Source organism: Toxotes jaculatrix, chromosome 15 (assembly GCF_017976425.1).
Source record: "Toxotes jaculatrix isolate fToxJac2 chromosome 15, fToxJac2.pri, whole genome shotgun sequence".
Lineage (NCBI taxonomy): Eukaryota > Metazoa > Chordata > Actinopteri > Toxotidae > Toxotes > Toxotes jaculatrix.
Genome location: NC_054408.1, coordinates 19,744,504 through 19,760,566, shown reverse-complemented (window position 1 = coordinate 19,760,566; position 16,063 = coordinate 19,744,504). Strand labels below are relative to the sequence as shown.

General features: G+C 40.6%; 1 protein-coding gene across 3 annotated transcripts in view; it reads right to left on the bottom strand.

The window, feature by feature from the left end:
- Positions 1–16,063, bottom strand: part of adarb1b (adenosine deaminase RNA specific B1b) — a 101,403-nt gene that overhangs the window by 80,442 nt on the left and 4,898 nt on the right. Inside the window, exon 2 of one of the 3 annotated variants that reach the window (XM_041057310.1) lies at positions 5,345–5,415. The exons of the other annotated variants lie outside the window; for them this stretch is intronic. The gene's annotated coding sequence lies outside the window, so the exon portion shown is untranslated. The remainder of the gene's footprint in view (positions 1–5,344; positions 5,416–16,063) is intronic. 3 annotated transcript variants of the gene reach the window in all.

The following is a 16,063-nucleotide window of genomic DNA, read 5'->3' as shown; positions in this document are numbered from 1 at the left end:
GTTTGGCCATAAAATCCTCATCATCTGATAAAAATGATTATGAATCTGTGGGTGTGGTACTAACTAGCAGGGCCTGTCTTCCAGAACAGCATGAAGTCACGATTCTGAACTATGGAAGCTGTGACACATGGAAGAGATGGGAAGAGCAAGATGATTAAGTCTTGCTGGAGGCGCAGGTTAAGCTAGAACACTATGCCCTTGTCATCTATATTAGGAGTCATCCTCCTTGTAAAAAGGTCTCAGATGATTCAGATGGTTCTCCTCAGATGGTTCAAGCTGAGCAATGAAGACAGGGTCAAATGGACGACAAATGGCTTCATACTGACTGGAGCTAAATCTTCAGATGAACAGACTTCTGGATGCAAGCATTTCAATTACTGCATGCCATTCTCACAGAGACAGCAAAGCCCTCGAGTGTGATGAATGCACTTTCAAATGATTGTACCGTACAATGAGTCAACACCAAATTTGATGAATACTAAGCAACACTAAAGCAAAGTCTAACTTAGTGGGTGGGTGAGGCGTGTGCTCGGGCTCGCCAAGCAAATCTGGTGTTTCCCCTTTAAAAAAACAAAAACAAAATAATAAATCTTAAAAATCATGAATCTAGGATTAACATTTGGTTGGGTTGAAGATAGAGTGATAAACCATCAGCAATGCTGTAGCTATATGAATCAAATGTACTGCAACCAGTGCTGAAACAGAGGAGCTATTTCAAAACAGACAAGACATTCCCGATATTGCTGCATAGACATCAGACATCAGTTACAGGAAGGTTGACAACAGCCCTGCATGAGCTGTGTCTCTCTTACAAAAGCCCATTTGATGAGCGTGCAGATTTTTGTTCCCTTAATGGCTTTTCTTTCTTATTTTTGTTGTTTACCTTCACTGTCTCTGCTTCCATTTCAGGCTGCATGTTGAAGTAACCAGCTTCATTTCCATCAGGTCATTTTCAGATTTTCAGATTACATCTCACAGAAATCAGCTGTACACAGCATTAAATTCAGTGAATGAACGACTGAATGTTGAGCTCCTTACATTCAAACACAAACAACATGTGTATCTGGATGGAAATTTAAATAGAACAATAATAAATAATAATCACTTTTTGACTATTGACTATTTTTATCTGAGTTATTAATTCACAAAGATCCCCAATTTATTCTTCAATAGCTGTGGAAGGCTGCTCTGTTTCCAACTCAGCTAAGTTGTTTTGAACTTTGTGAAACTTTAAGCATTCATTTTCTTTTGGTACAACTTGTCCTATTTTTTCAGGGACAAGGGCTACAGCATGTAATAAAGATGCAGGAGGTAGCAGATGACAAAATGGAGCAAACAAACAGAGCGTCGTTGACTCCTGTTTTCTATATCTAGCTACACCAGTGGAAAAATAGTGACAGAAAAATGATCACAAATATTGAGCTTACTGCGCCTATCGACTGGCACCCCAACTTTGGAAATAAAACCTAGAAAACCTGCACAAAAAAAACACACAAAAACTGTTTCCACCAACTTCACCAGATTCTGTCTTTAAATGTCAGGATGAAACATTAACCTTATGACTGAGGAAATACACTAGGTAATGAAATTAAATGGTTATCTAGTCCAATCAGTCTACGGCTTGTTTACTTCTCATCTTGACCTTTAAAAAGCTTAATCATTACACTAGACTGCAACCTGTTATTTATATTCAAATATTTTTGCAGTGGCAGTTAATATATTGAATTTTCATTAAGGTGTTACCTTTATTATTTAATATCTTTTTCACTTAGTTTAGTGTCAGTCAACAAAAACAAAATTTTAAAAAAAGCTGATTTTAAAAATAAATAAATAAAAACTTCTCTCTGCCTTTCTACTGTACCTACCACGATCTCTGGCGGTGAAGGAGAAACTCTGTATATATATATATGCAGTGGATGAGCTGGATATGAGCTCCAGATTAGTTCCAAAATTCTGGAGGGATTACCTGGCATCAGCCCAGTCAACTCAAGACGTTCAAGCATGCAAGGAACTGTCGGCGCTGAACAGGACTGTATCCTCTGTTCCCTCTGCAGATCAGGTTTCTAACTCTGACAGCTCACACACACAGCAAGGTACAGGCCGATGTGAGCGTGAGGAATGCAAGCCCATCAAAATGAACTGAAGAACAGGTCACACACCTCCTCTCAAATATACATTGTTTCTCCCCTTAAATATTTTTGGCTGCTCTGTCTAGCTGTTTATCGTTGCCTGTTATTGGTTGGCCTTCACTTTTACATGGGCCTCATGAGACAAACATACTTATATAATATACGAGCCTTTCATGTGAGTTTGCTCTGAAGACAATCAAAACAATCTATCAATTGCCTTTGATTTATTGCCAGGTTTTTTTAACAACTATTACAAGCGACAACCTTCACAACACTCTGCTCTCCACTCTTGGCAAAAGAACTACAACATTAGTAGCACTGGAGGATGGGGGCGCTCGATGCTCCCTCTTTTCAAAGTCAATCTCTCCAATCAGTGAGTAGCAGTTAATCCAAACCAGTATTTGGAAACATCTCAAGTGCTTCTTTGCCTCATGCAATCTCTAAGTGCCAAAGCCAGCTCTGATTTACTTGTAGCCTGAGCCCTGAAAGATGCTGTTGCAGTGACAACACTTGATATTCAATGACAAAAAGCAGGTCTCCTGAAAATCTCATGCCTTTTTTTTTTTTTTTCCAAAAGAGAAGTGGCCTTCAGTCTCTGAAAGGCTGATGCCCACTTGTACAGCTAAATTAAAATCCGTGGGTTTAGTCAAATACAAATCAAATACTCATCCAAACCTATTTGGCAGAACCTTGTGAGTCAGTACACATAAAATATGCCTGATACTGTGAAACCTTGCTGTTCTTCTCACTGTGGCCTATAAAATTTCATCGGTTTGTCACAGGTACGTTGATTCCTGACTATTGATGTTATATCCCTAGTTTCACCCGGGAGCCGATGGTTAAAGGCATGATTTCTGTATCGGGCAAAGGGAAAATTCACACAGAACCAAAACATACATGATTTTTAACAAACATCTGTCCTGCAAATAATCTGCATCTTTTATATTTTATCCAGTGATGTTAGCTACTTTTCCAGTGTACCCACTGTTCTTGTGTCGAGGCATGCATCACGTTAAAAACATGGCTTCAGAGGAAGAAAATTAATAGCAGGCTTTTTACCTCCAGATTAGCTGACCCAGAATGGCAATTGGTTGACGACCCAGTAATAAAGCACCTTTTCACAGTGTCACCTTGACTTTATGTCTCCCACGATACAAGCCCTAAAAGGGCCTGGCTGTTAATTGGTCTGTGCTTTGGTTTATACATACATGCTCTGCTCCGCTTGAGAAAAACATGGTTGGAGTCACCCTTGCAAGCTTGTTTTCAAGTAGCATGTGTAAGTGAATCTGTGGATCCGCTGTCTTTTTCTACAATCAGTATTTAAATTAAAATTAAATAATTAAAATAACAAAAAAGCAAAACTAAAATGAAGAAATAGGCTGTCGAAGGAAAGATAAGCAAGAGCTTAAAAGAAAACACTGGTGTGGGGCTGTGTGTCTTTGCACACTATCATCCTTCTACAACTGGAATCTGGATCAAAAGCCTTTTGATAACCTTGAAAAGGGATTTTCCTCTGCTGCCATCACTGAATATAGTTTCAGTATAAGAAAAAAAAAAGTCTTACATGTATATAATGACTGTGTTTCCCCATGTAAACATTTCTGGGAAGCCAATTCAAACTGATCATAATTTCTGCCTTTATTACACAGAGCAAAGACAAAGAAGAGCGGCTATGATCAAAACTCTACAACAATGTGGTAAAAGGTTATAACTAGTCTTGATTCTACAGATGGCAGTCTATTTTTTTTGTAACGGCCATAAGCCTCCACACATAACAGCTGCACTATTATAACCCATGCTTGTTCACTACACGAACGCTCCCATTAAGTAAGTTGCCTTCGGTGGTGCTGTCTATTTGTCTGGATCCCTCTGGAATACAAAACATCTGACCTCAGAGAAGGCAGCTCCTTGTTTTCACACTGACCCTTATTAAATAGAATTGCACTCAAGCTATCTATAAACTCAAGACCCCATTTACTACGCTATAACAGCAGTAAAGCTGGAGAACTGTGGACCAAAACTGGGTATTTCATCTTCCACAGTTCTTAAAGGATACAGAGCTTTGATAAAAGACGCAGACCTTTGTCTTCTGCCATTCTATCACAGTGTTTTATTTCCCCACAGTTAGCCCAAATACAGAGAGAAAATAAAATTCAAACACACAGTCAGTCGACACACATTAAACAACTAGTGTGAGAGCGTGATTTTTTTCCGGCATTTGTTCGTTTGTACCTGCAAACATCTCAGGCCACCTGAACTAAGTTGCACCTGCTCTTTGTAAATCCATTACTAAGTTCACTGTCCAATTCCAAAGTCATCACCAGCTGCAGCATAAATATAACAGCTTTAGGAGGGTGAACAATGTATTTCACAGACAATCCTTTGCAGATGTATTTTTAATATTATAACTATGCATAGAGAAATATATATTTCAGACTAAGTAGTATTAAGGCAGAATGAATAGGAAATATCCAATTATGCAGACCAAGCAAATGTTATTAGATCATTTAGGTTGATGTTCCTGATACAAATTTGAATTTATAATTTTTATTTAATTTTATAAAACAAATTAAAATTTAATAATAATTTTGTTGTTTTTGTGAAATATAATTTCAAATCCAAACAGGTTATTAGAGGTCATTACAGGTCATTAGGCAGCATTTTATTTTACCGTAAGTGTTGGGTCAGAATTGTTGGTCATGTTTTATATTACCTCTTTTGCTCGTCACTCTGAACAGGTCCTATTTTTGTTTTGTTAGTTGGGTCACTTAGGCACACAACAGTTACATTGGCAGTTGTTGGTTGTAAATTTTTAGTAACATCTAATCTCTATGTAAAAACTAATTTTGTGGAGCAACCTGTTTTAATTTAGTTTTGCTAAGTTTGTTCTTATGAAGAGCAGGTGAAACCGGCTCCTGTCCTTCACAAAAAAGTCTGCAAATATTTAATAGTCTACAAACACAGGCTACCCACCACACACTGACACCTCTTCAAAATCACACACCACATGCTCAGATCCTGTGGCAGTGATAAGACTCCTGAAGTTCATGTACATTTTTCAAATTTCACAGTCCTGTCACACTGTGCTGATGTGTTGTTTCAAAGTAAACTATAAGTATAGCTAAAATGCACTCTGATCAAAGCTAGGGGACATATTTTCATCAGCCTGTAAGGTTACACTTTATACTTTGTAATCAGCTAAACCACACCTTTACCTTAAATGATCCAGTGGCAGTTTTTGAATAAGTCATCCAGGCAGCTCCAGTGTTAAATGTGGGAGCCCGGCCTGCAAGAAAGGACACTTCTTACTTGGAGCAAACACATCCATCCATCAGGTTTTTGTAACACATCCCTGTGGCATACTGGCTTTACCCTTCACCTCATACTCTGTGTGGAAGATTACATAATGCACACAAGTTTTAACTGAGACACACTGTGGCATTAGGCATATGCATCAGCTGGCTTGACAGCATGACAGGGAAGAATCCAGATTCGCAAGGTCATCCTAGAGGACGAGCAGACAGATCGGGGAGCACTGCAAAAAAAAGAGCAGCACAAGGGCAACGTGAATAGAGACTGACTGCAAAAGACGGGGGAACTAGCTGGAGAGGGGGAATGAATCAACAAAACTGTGCTGTCAGCATCCCCGGGGCCAGCAGGGAGCATTAAGTGAGCTGACATGGGCCGCTGAGTCTCCCCCTTTTCTCCTTCCTTCTCTCCTCCCTTCCATTTCTCCCTTTGTCTTTCTCTCTCATCCATATGGCAGATTCCACCTCTTCCCCTCCCCCTGCCCTGCTGAGCACTCTATTGAAATGGCCTCTCTCCCACACACAAACCCACGCTTGCTTGCACAAGCATCCCACATCCCCTGAGCCTTGTCTTATTTACGGTTCGATTACAGCCGACCACCCTCCAGGACGAACGTCCTCCTCCTCCGCCTCCTCTCTGCCTTGTGCCCAGATGTTGTTCAAATAATTAGGGGAAAACCTGTTTTGTCCACTGGGGTCATAACAACATCTGTGGCGAATGCAGCAAGAAAGCTGCAGCAGCATCATCGCAGCTCTGGTGTCGGAGGAGGAGAGGAGAAGGATGAAGTCTGACATGCATATTTGACCAGAGGCAAGCAGAGCTATTCATTTAAGACACACAGGAGCATTTTTAGAAGATGCCAGACACAAAAATACACCTCAAACGGCACAAATGCCAAAGCAAATAGAGAAAACAAATCCCTGTGCAATATATAAGTTAAGAACAGAGGGCTCTGCAGTAAGTGCACACACACCTCCTCAGAACAAGGTAATAAAGTGTGCGCCAATGATTGAACAGAGCCCCTGGGAGGCACAACACAGCACTATCCCTGCTACAGAGGTGAGTAACGGGACTGCTACATCTTCCTTCCAAAAACCACTAGCGCTGCCTGCCTGCCCGCTGACGCATTCCACTGAGTCCGCAGCTCTCTCACTGCAGCGCTTCTCTGCGGGATACAAACAGCTCCTTCATATAGGTTAGTGAATGTAGCAGCCAGCCTTAATGTGATATGCTTTTGATGGATATTATGAGGTCTGTTTACTGCACAGACTGTCGGTGCACCATCAGGTCAGGTATTATGGGCACTGAACAACCTTCTGAAAGTTACACAGCGCATTCACAAAGTACAACATGTCTCCGACTAATATATCAACAGATAAAGTGAATGAGTTTAAAAGTGCTGTAGACTTTCCCCATACAGGATTATTTTGATTATTGGGAATCCTTAATTAATTGTTTTGGTTTATAAAAAAAAATCCCACCATACATTCTTGTAGCCCAAAGTGTAGTACGTAAAAAGTTTGTTAAATTCAATCAAGAGTTTAAAACTCCAAATATATTCAGATATGACAAAGGAAAAATCATCACATCTGAAAAGCCATAAACAGGAATGTTTGGCATTTGTGTTTGAAAAAAATGACCTAAAACTAATTTATGGATTATCAAAATAGTTGTAGATTAGTTTTCTGTTGATGGACTGATCAATTATTCGATTAATATGTGATGTGGTTTTCTTTATGGGCTCTCTGTAGTCTTACAGTTTAGTTGCAAAGAGTTAAATTCAGAAAAAATCTAATAACTGGAAAAATGGGTTAAATTCAAGGTTAAAATGACCCCTTGTCCGTGAGAGGTGAGGAGACAGAGTCACATAGCGGTGGATGGGAAGTGTACAGTGGCTGGCCATCGAATCCAAACAAAGAGCTTTGTGTTCACCAGGGGAAGTTGCAACAAAAAGCTACTCACAGTGCAACACACAAAAAAAAACGCTGCTCAAAAAGCAAGTGGCACACATTCCTAGACTAAGCACTTCTCACTGAAGTTTTGGAAGTGTAGTCTTAGACCATAGCTTTGATTCTCTTCCACTGCTCTTTCCTTTATGTTATCCACAAAACCCTTTAAGCAACAGAGGAACATTTGTAGCAGCAATCCTCTGCCATGGATGTGACCCCCTATCCACTTAAGTAAAGGTTGTTTATTGTAATAGCGTACTTACTATAACTCTCTTCAGACAAGTGGATCAACTGCCAAAAATGTATTTTAAATGGAAGTAGAGTAGAGAGAAGCAGCCATCTGCCCTGCTAGTCCCAAACAAAGTGTTACTGAATGTGTTGTTCCCAGACTTTCAAATGCCCCTTGTGGTTACACTGCCATTTAAAGGCAGCACGACACTTCTTATGCGTGCGTGTGTGTGTGTGTGTGTGTGTGTGTGTGTGTGTGTGTGTGTGTGTGTGTGTGTGTGTGTGTGTGTGTGTGTGTGTGTGTGTGTGGTGGTGGTGGTGGTGGTGGGGGGGTGGGTCATTGTTTAGATGCTGTCTGCCTCACAGAGCTCCCACTCCACTGCGTCTATTTAGGTCATCAGTTTGGGTTACGACACAGATCAATCATTTCACCTAATTGAAAGACAATCATCCTGAATGCATTTTGTCTGCAGCAGGACTATTTTTAGCACACTGGACATTACACACTATTAGTTAGGCCCTGCAGTAAAAAATAATGCTTGAGTATGAGTTACTGTCGGACAAGTCTTTCTCCTCTGTTTTTTTTTCACATGAATAAATTACCAATGACAGGAAAGCTGCAACATATTTAAAGTGAAAGATTCCCTGGAAGTGTACACTGCTTTACAAACAGAATTAGTGCTGTGGAAATGGTCATAATACTGAATTTATCAAGACAACAGGTGAACATGGAGGAAGCTCAGTGCCAATTGGGGTAAATAAAGGAATTAGAGAATTTACAGAATGTAATTTCTCGTTTTTTGTTTTCCCACAGGCACAACTTTCTGGGATCACCCCCCAAAAAGAGCCTCTTTTAGCTACATCAAAGTTGAAATTAGTTAGTATCCAAGCACTAACAATTTCATCTTTTTCATACCACTAGCCCTTCCACTTCATGATATCAACAAGTCGACTGCTGACTCTATCCCGTGTGATAAGCGTTTAATCTAATATTAACTAAGAGTTTCCAGGAAACTCAGACTTTCACTTAAGAAAAAAGCTATGTGCGAACGTACACAAAGGCACTCGCAGGTTTAATCACATACTGCAACTGAAGGTGTGGATGGAAACGTAAGCCTCTTAAAGAAAAAAGCCGCTAATGAAAAGTTCAGCACCATGCAGTGCACATTTGAAAAGTGTAAGATTTGGGAGAGGTGCTAAAAACTCACACCTGCCTCTGGTGAAGCAGAACATCCTAATTTAGGCACATCTTTCATCACCACTTGGTCTGAGTGAGAGTGTGTGTTGCCTGGAGAGAAAAACTCTCAACCCTGGGAATAACAAGAAGCATGTGTGTCTCTGAGTGTGTGTGTGTGTGTGGGTATGTCCATGGAGAGATGTCTCGTAGGCATACAAAAACTGACAGAAGGAAAAAGCCAAGGTGACACTAGGGGAGCCTCCTGATGGAGAAATAAAACACTCATGAGTCATGTGATTCACAAATAACGCCAACACTATCTGCCTCGCTGAAGAAACGCCATCACAGGACGTGAAGAGGACTATCAGTGTGAAAGAGTCTCATTTGACTGCAAGTGATGAACTTTGATGTGATCCTTCCACAGACACACTTGAGCAGTCAAAGGCCAAGAGCCCAGAGCTGAGCTGACAACATGGCAGTGGCTCACCCAAAACTGCTCAACAGCAAGGCCACCCTGGGAGTCTTACACTGTAATTATATCGTTATGAAGATTCTTCTTCTATCATCAGTGGATGTGAGTTCAGTAGCATCGCACACGATTTGAATGCCTGCAATTATCTGACTTTACAAGTGCCATGTATGGGGTTTCCACAGCGAGCAAAAAAAAAAGAGGTTTTATCTTTTTATGGCTCAAGACATAAAAAGATAAAACCTCTTACTCATGAGTTGTCAATTCCTTACCAAAATGGCAACAAGAGTCAGTGTCCTGAAATGGCTATAAATATATCAGGATAGACATTTCTAATAGTGAGGTATACTGCGTGTTTGTGTCTGTGGTGCTGTGAGCGCTGCTTCTGCATTTACACCACACTGAACAAATGTCAACGAGCCAGAACAGTGGTCCTGCAGCACGGAAGACCTGGGCCAAAACTGTCACAACCTGGAAAAACAAAGCCACCTGTCTCACACGGACACATGCACACACTCTGCAGACTGTTCACAGGACATAGGATGTCAAGGCAGAAAAGAACAAGTGTGGATAAACTAGAATCATGTTTTTATTCAAAAATCTAATATCAACTGTAACTGGCATATTTCCGCGTGGACCAGAGTAGTGGACTGAAATACATTTGATCTTTCACGGTGCTCTGATCAATCACAGAGGCTTGCAGGGGATAATGATCTGTTCAGGAGTTTGAAATATAAGAAAACCACAGATTCTGAAAGGGCCGATTTATAACAAGCTGTAATGATTAACTGCACTGAAAGCTAGTCATTATTAGTGTGAGGAGATGTGTTAATACGTTGGAATAGCAAGTCAAACTTTGAAAATAATGTGGGTAAAACTAAAAATGCTTAAAGATTGGAGGCCTTTTCATGGCTCCCTTTAGAGTTCTGCGAGGATTCTTGTAAAGAAGAACTAATCAGCTGATTTCAAAGACATTAAAACCAGCCATCAGTATCAATTCTTATTACGCTGGTCTATCACTTAGAGGAAATGTGTGACTGTGATTGAAAGAAAATTGCAAAGGACTTGTGTGCATAAGAAAATTTCCAGATATATATAATTTTGAATCCAACTAAATCCAACATGACTGTGCAGCTCTGTCAAAAGTCACACCATCAATCCTGATGAAGTGACTGACACACAAACCTCAGTTTTCATTCTCTGTTGAAAAGGGACACGTACAGTGGTATAGAGGAATACGATCTAATATTCTGTTGTGATGATTTGCTTTTGCAGAGCAAATGATCTGCAACTTTAGGCATGCAGAGACAGAAAACAGGGAACATTCCACTGTGACGTACATGGATTTTCCATCTCTGAAAAAAAACAATACTGTCGTTATCTGTGGCAAATGTAGGCTGTGTGCCGAAAAAAAATTCCAGCAACTGAAACACTTGTCACAATTATTCCCAGAATGAATGAACATACATTAGTTTAATATCGCAGAGAGTGAAATAAGATTTCTTTAGTGCGGCATGGTGTCATTCAGCTTTGATAAGACAGATCCCATCATTCTCTGCTATTAGCTGATAATGTGTGATCTTATGTGTATAAAGCCTACATAAAAACCTGAGGACCTCCTAGGTGGCCAAGCCTATCCAATCAAACAGGGTACTTCATTTAGAAACCCCCCAAAACTGCGTACATGTTTTGACAACTGTCTCTGAAAGCACATGGGGCTGCACCTCTCCTGCATCACTACAGCACTGACACAAACTGCCCAGGGGTAGAACAAATCCTGACCTGTTTTATAGAAACAAAGGGATCAAATTAAAATGTTCCTACTGAGTGAGCAGAGTACACAAATATGCCCCCATGGGCTGGCAGCACCTGCTACGCTCTACTCCCAGCAACCCCACCGCTACCACCCCTCCAATTTCTCTGAATAGCATTTAGTCCCAGTGTAGCATCTCTATCAGTTCAAAAAGCACCTGACCAGAGAGAGAAACTAGCTTCCTTATCCCCACAGCGTGGAGGCCTTCCCTGGATACTGTCAGAGTTTTGGATTGTTTAAGAATATGTACAAGTATGTAAGCTAAGCAGGCAAATGAGGTTGTGTGAGAGTTAAGTAATAGTTTGATCCGATATTTTTTCTTCACATTTATAATTCTAGGATGGTCAGATTGTTAGGATGCTGATGTTTTGCCTGAGACGTGCAGCTTTGGCTGCAGTCTTTTAGCATGATATCACGTGTGCAGTCATCGAGTCCATAATCAAGACCCCTAAAACAACGTTGTTGTTTAAATACAAGTCAGCTGGAAACATTCAAAATCAGTAAGAGAAAATCATGGAGCTAACATTAAATTAATCAGCAAGGTGGCTACCACTAATAAAATCTGCCATGGACAGTTGTGAAAACTGAAAACTGACGGTCTCTGGCTATTGTCCACCATTGTTTGAGACTAAGGGCCAGTAAATTTAAAAATCACTAAGAATTCTGAGCAGCAAATCTGCCAGCGTTACTGTAAACGGCTGCATGTGTGCCGTACCAGAATGGATGGCTTTGTGCGGAACCAACATGAGTGTGATAAAACTGCACCTGACCACTGTAAAGTGCATGATGACTATATATATTTTATATAAAACCAGTGACACTGATTGGCTGTTCGGTGACCCTGCTCAGGAAGTCTGTCTTTGGCTCAAAAGTTATCTAACTGTAGCTGATGATAAATCTACTGTACAGGAACTTTACTACTAGTGTTCAGGGACTTCAAAGGGGCCTTGAGATAGAAACAGAAAAACACAATCAGACCTACCAATATCTGTAATTGGCTCAAAAAAACAGGCTTTGCTAAATTCTGAAACTTCATTGCCATTATAGCAGAAGGAAATTAGATGTTAGAAAGGTTGTTCATTTAACCAGAAGGTATTGCGGTTAATTGAGGAAGTCTATCTGACGCTGCCGAGGCTCGACCTCTTCACCCTGAGTCAGCCCAGCGCAGACAAAAACGCAGGATAAATCTTAGTGTCATTAACCCTTTCAAACAGGAGCGTTGAGGCAAGCTCCTCAGGACAACACACTAAAAGGCTCTACTCTATTTTTCTTAATCTTGCTCCTCCTTTTTATTCTATATATAGCCATATCACCAAGGGCTCTGTGCAGAGCTCCATAGAATATGGAGGACAAGAAGGAAACAGAGAAGGTTGATGAATATGAAAAAAGACAAGGGAGCAGAGGAGGGGGCAACTTCATTCATTTATTCTGCTAAAAACTCTCCTCAGACACTCAAAAGTTTAAAGAACAATTTGCTGTTAGCGGCCAGAGGATTTACTGTCTGACTGTACCTTCTGTAAAAGCACACGGCCACGGAGCAGAGCAGAGCTTATAAAACACGAAAGGAGTGTTTTCACAGCTACTCCATGTGGCCTGCATTATTGATGGGCTTAGCCTAATCCACTGTGAATACATGTACAGTCACATCATGACACAATCCATGTTTTCGGGGTGATACGCACACAGTGCATTGCGATGACGTGAACCTTTGTGTGGATGTTTGTTCTTGCACATATGCTCACAAAGCCTACCCAAGATAGTGTTGGAAAAGCACAGAGTGTCTATACTGACAGACACGGCGGTCCACCAGAGCCATACCCCAGGGCGATGTGGCTTTTTCTCCTGTATGCTGGAGATCTACAGAGAGCTTGTGTAAAGGCAATGACAGATACACTTCTGTCTCAAGTACAGGTGTGTGTATGAAAGAAAACAGCAGGGCCAGTAGATGGCCCTGCAATTCAATGTTGTTCCTCTGTGTGTGAGGCCAAAATAAAACTGAAGGCAGTTATTTGCTATTTTTCCACACGGGAATAAGCTTTTCAGTTTCACACTAACATCAAGTTGTACATATGCTGATGATTCATCAGTTTCAGATGGTTTCAGTTATCGGCTTCAGTTATTTCGAAGTTGCTAATTTCACATTAAGCTCAACTTGGAAAGTTTTAGACTTTAACATCTAGAAAATGAAGGAGAGAGGAAGTGGAGGGGATATTAACTTGGGAAAACTGAGCAACAATAATCAGAGATCTCCGTAGGACTATCTACTGTATGTTTTCATAAGTTTTCTATGTCCCTAGTGAGTTCAACTAATAACCACTAAATTTGTTTTTGGTCCTGGCAACACTTGTGTGTATGAGCTGTGTAAGGCTGTTAGTTCAGCTATCATGTAACAATAGCAACCTTTACCATGACTAATATGCTTTCCTACCTAACAAAGCACAGATGAGACAGATTACACCATTGCATTTAACCCCAGTTTACTCTAGTGGAGCAACTGTGTGGCCTCAAAGATATGGTTGTAGTGGGAAGCCTGCAGTTATGAATGAGCACAGACATTTAAATATGAAGAACAGCAGACAGAGAGAGAGAGAGAGAGAGAGAGAGAGAGAGAGAGAGAGAGAGAGAGAGAGAGAGAGAGAAAGCATGAATAGTCAGCCAGTCGCACCTAAACCAGCAAAGGTTAAAGAACATAAATAAACATCCTGATTTTCTTTTTTATCTTGCGTGATATCATAACATAGAACAATGAATATCCCGATGCATTCAACATGCCATAGTTCATTTGGTGCCATAAGCAGCACAGATATGGTTTTCAACCCAGCAGGAAGACTAATCTCAAATCCTAGTGACTGTAGCACTTTCTCCCTCTACAAATATTCTGTGCCACATACTATGCCTTTTCCTGCTACAGCAACATATCAACCTATGATATTTACTTTCTGTGCAATTAACTATTTTTAGCGCTTAATAAAAAATTTAATCAAATATTATTTTACATAAATGCTCAAAGAGTAACACCCTAACCCAGACTAGCCTATCTGAAACCCCACAATAACCTGTAGTCTAGCCTGCGTATCATTTCTGCCACTGAGTGGTCCAAGTGTATTCCTGGTGGTTGCACGGGGGCCTTGTCCTGCCCTTTGTAGTGCTAACAGTGTGTGTGTGTGTGTATGGCATTGACTGTAATGTCACATTCACGCTCTGATGCTAACCTTGTCTGGCATGTGCATTAGCCCTTTCTTCTGTTTTCACTGAGAACCCATCTCCACTGAACTTAAAAAACAGGTTACAAAATTCCTTAAAAAAAAAGAAGGGTGCACACTGTCCCTACGTTCACATGGAACTGTCCGTCTCTCAAATCAGTACTTAGCCCAGCAGCGACACTTGTGTGTCACAATTTTAATGTACAGTATACAGCATGAGTAATAATTGCAACCTGCGGCTTCCTGCTTGCCACAGTTTTGTGACAGGGGTGATGGGGCAGCATTGATGCGGCCCCCCTCAGGGAAGTGCAGAATGTCTCAGTCACGTAAGCCGGGGTCATGCTGCTGTACTTGCACAAACGTCGCACAAAAGACGAACCCTCTGTTTATGTTTCTAATTCTAAATCTTATATTGAAAAGTCTATGGCTGCTTTAGCAGACGGTGTGTCTACTCTGCCTAATGGTAACTTGATGTAACCCTACAGTGGAGTATGGCGTTAAGAGAGAGAGAGAGAGAGAGAGAGAGAGAGAGAGAGAGAGAGAGAGAGAGAGAGAGAGAGAGAGAGAGAGAGAGAGAGAGAGAGAGAGAGAGAGAGGTCTGATTCCCATGAAGAAATGATAAGTGTGTGAGACTGTAAGGTGGAATGGGTAAATGCATCAATACACAAAGGGTTTTTTGATCTTCGTTTGCTTTTTCTTTTCTGAAATGCAATGAGCACTTAACATGACATGCCTTACAAGTCAAGGGGAACTTAGAAGAAAAAATGAATCGCCTCAATACATTCTGTGCTGGCAAACGGCAAAACAGATGCAAAAACACTTTGATATTGGCTGACATGCCCTTTCCTCAAAACAAACTTTTAACTTTTACTTGAAATTGTGATGAATTTAAAATAAAACAGTCTTTTTAGCATGTTTGTGCCATTTTTTAAAAAGAAATTCTTACAGCGTGGTGATGTGTATTTTTTTTCCCAGCAGAAACATATCTGGTGTTAAATTCTACAAACAACAATAAACATGTAGCAACTATGATACAAAACATCAAAATAAGCACTTTCGTATTTACAACAAAACCATCCTTTCGCATTGGCACTAGTACAGTACGAAAAAAAATGTCAAACAACATCCAGCCCTTCATAAAGCTAAGGCTTCAACAGCATAGAGGGAGCACCAAGCCTTGGAGAAGCTTTGCTCAAACCATCATTATATCTGTGCAATACACCATAAATAAATTCATACACTTGACCCCTTACTTTCCAGTGGTTCAGCAGGACAGTTTGTAAGTCAGATTAATAAAGGCAACCACAACTGCCTCACACGGTTACTTAGAAACCGTAGCCTAGAGCAAACATTATCTATTACGGTTTGTTTTACAGAGACTGATTAATTGATTGAAACTGGCCACTCATGCAAAACGAAGTCAAAAATAAATTTCAGTTCTAATTTGAAGTGGGTGGGGAGCAACGCTACTGCCGGATGAGTGAAACATGCAACAGCGAGGTCTTCTGTGGCCTCAGGATTCTGTGGAAATGATGTGAAACTGCTATGAATGTGTGGTAAACAATCTGTTTTCATGTTATGCTTTTAAAGCTGAGAAAAATTCATACACATATATATGTATAGAAGAGGGATATATAGGACCCTGAGTTACTTATATAATATTTTTGTTCAGGTCGAATTATCCTCGGGTCGGGTCTGGCTGTGCCTGGGTCCCACTCGGAGCAGGTCTCTCTTTTTCTAAATAATTTTACGCATGTCGGGTTCAGGTAGGTTTTCCACAGGTCTG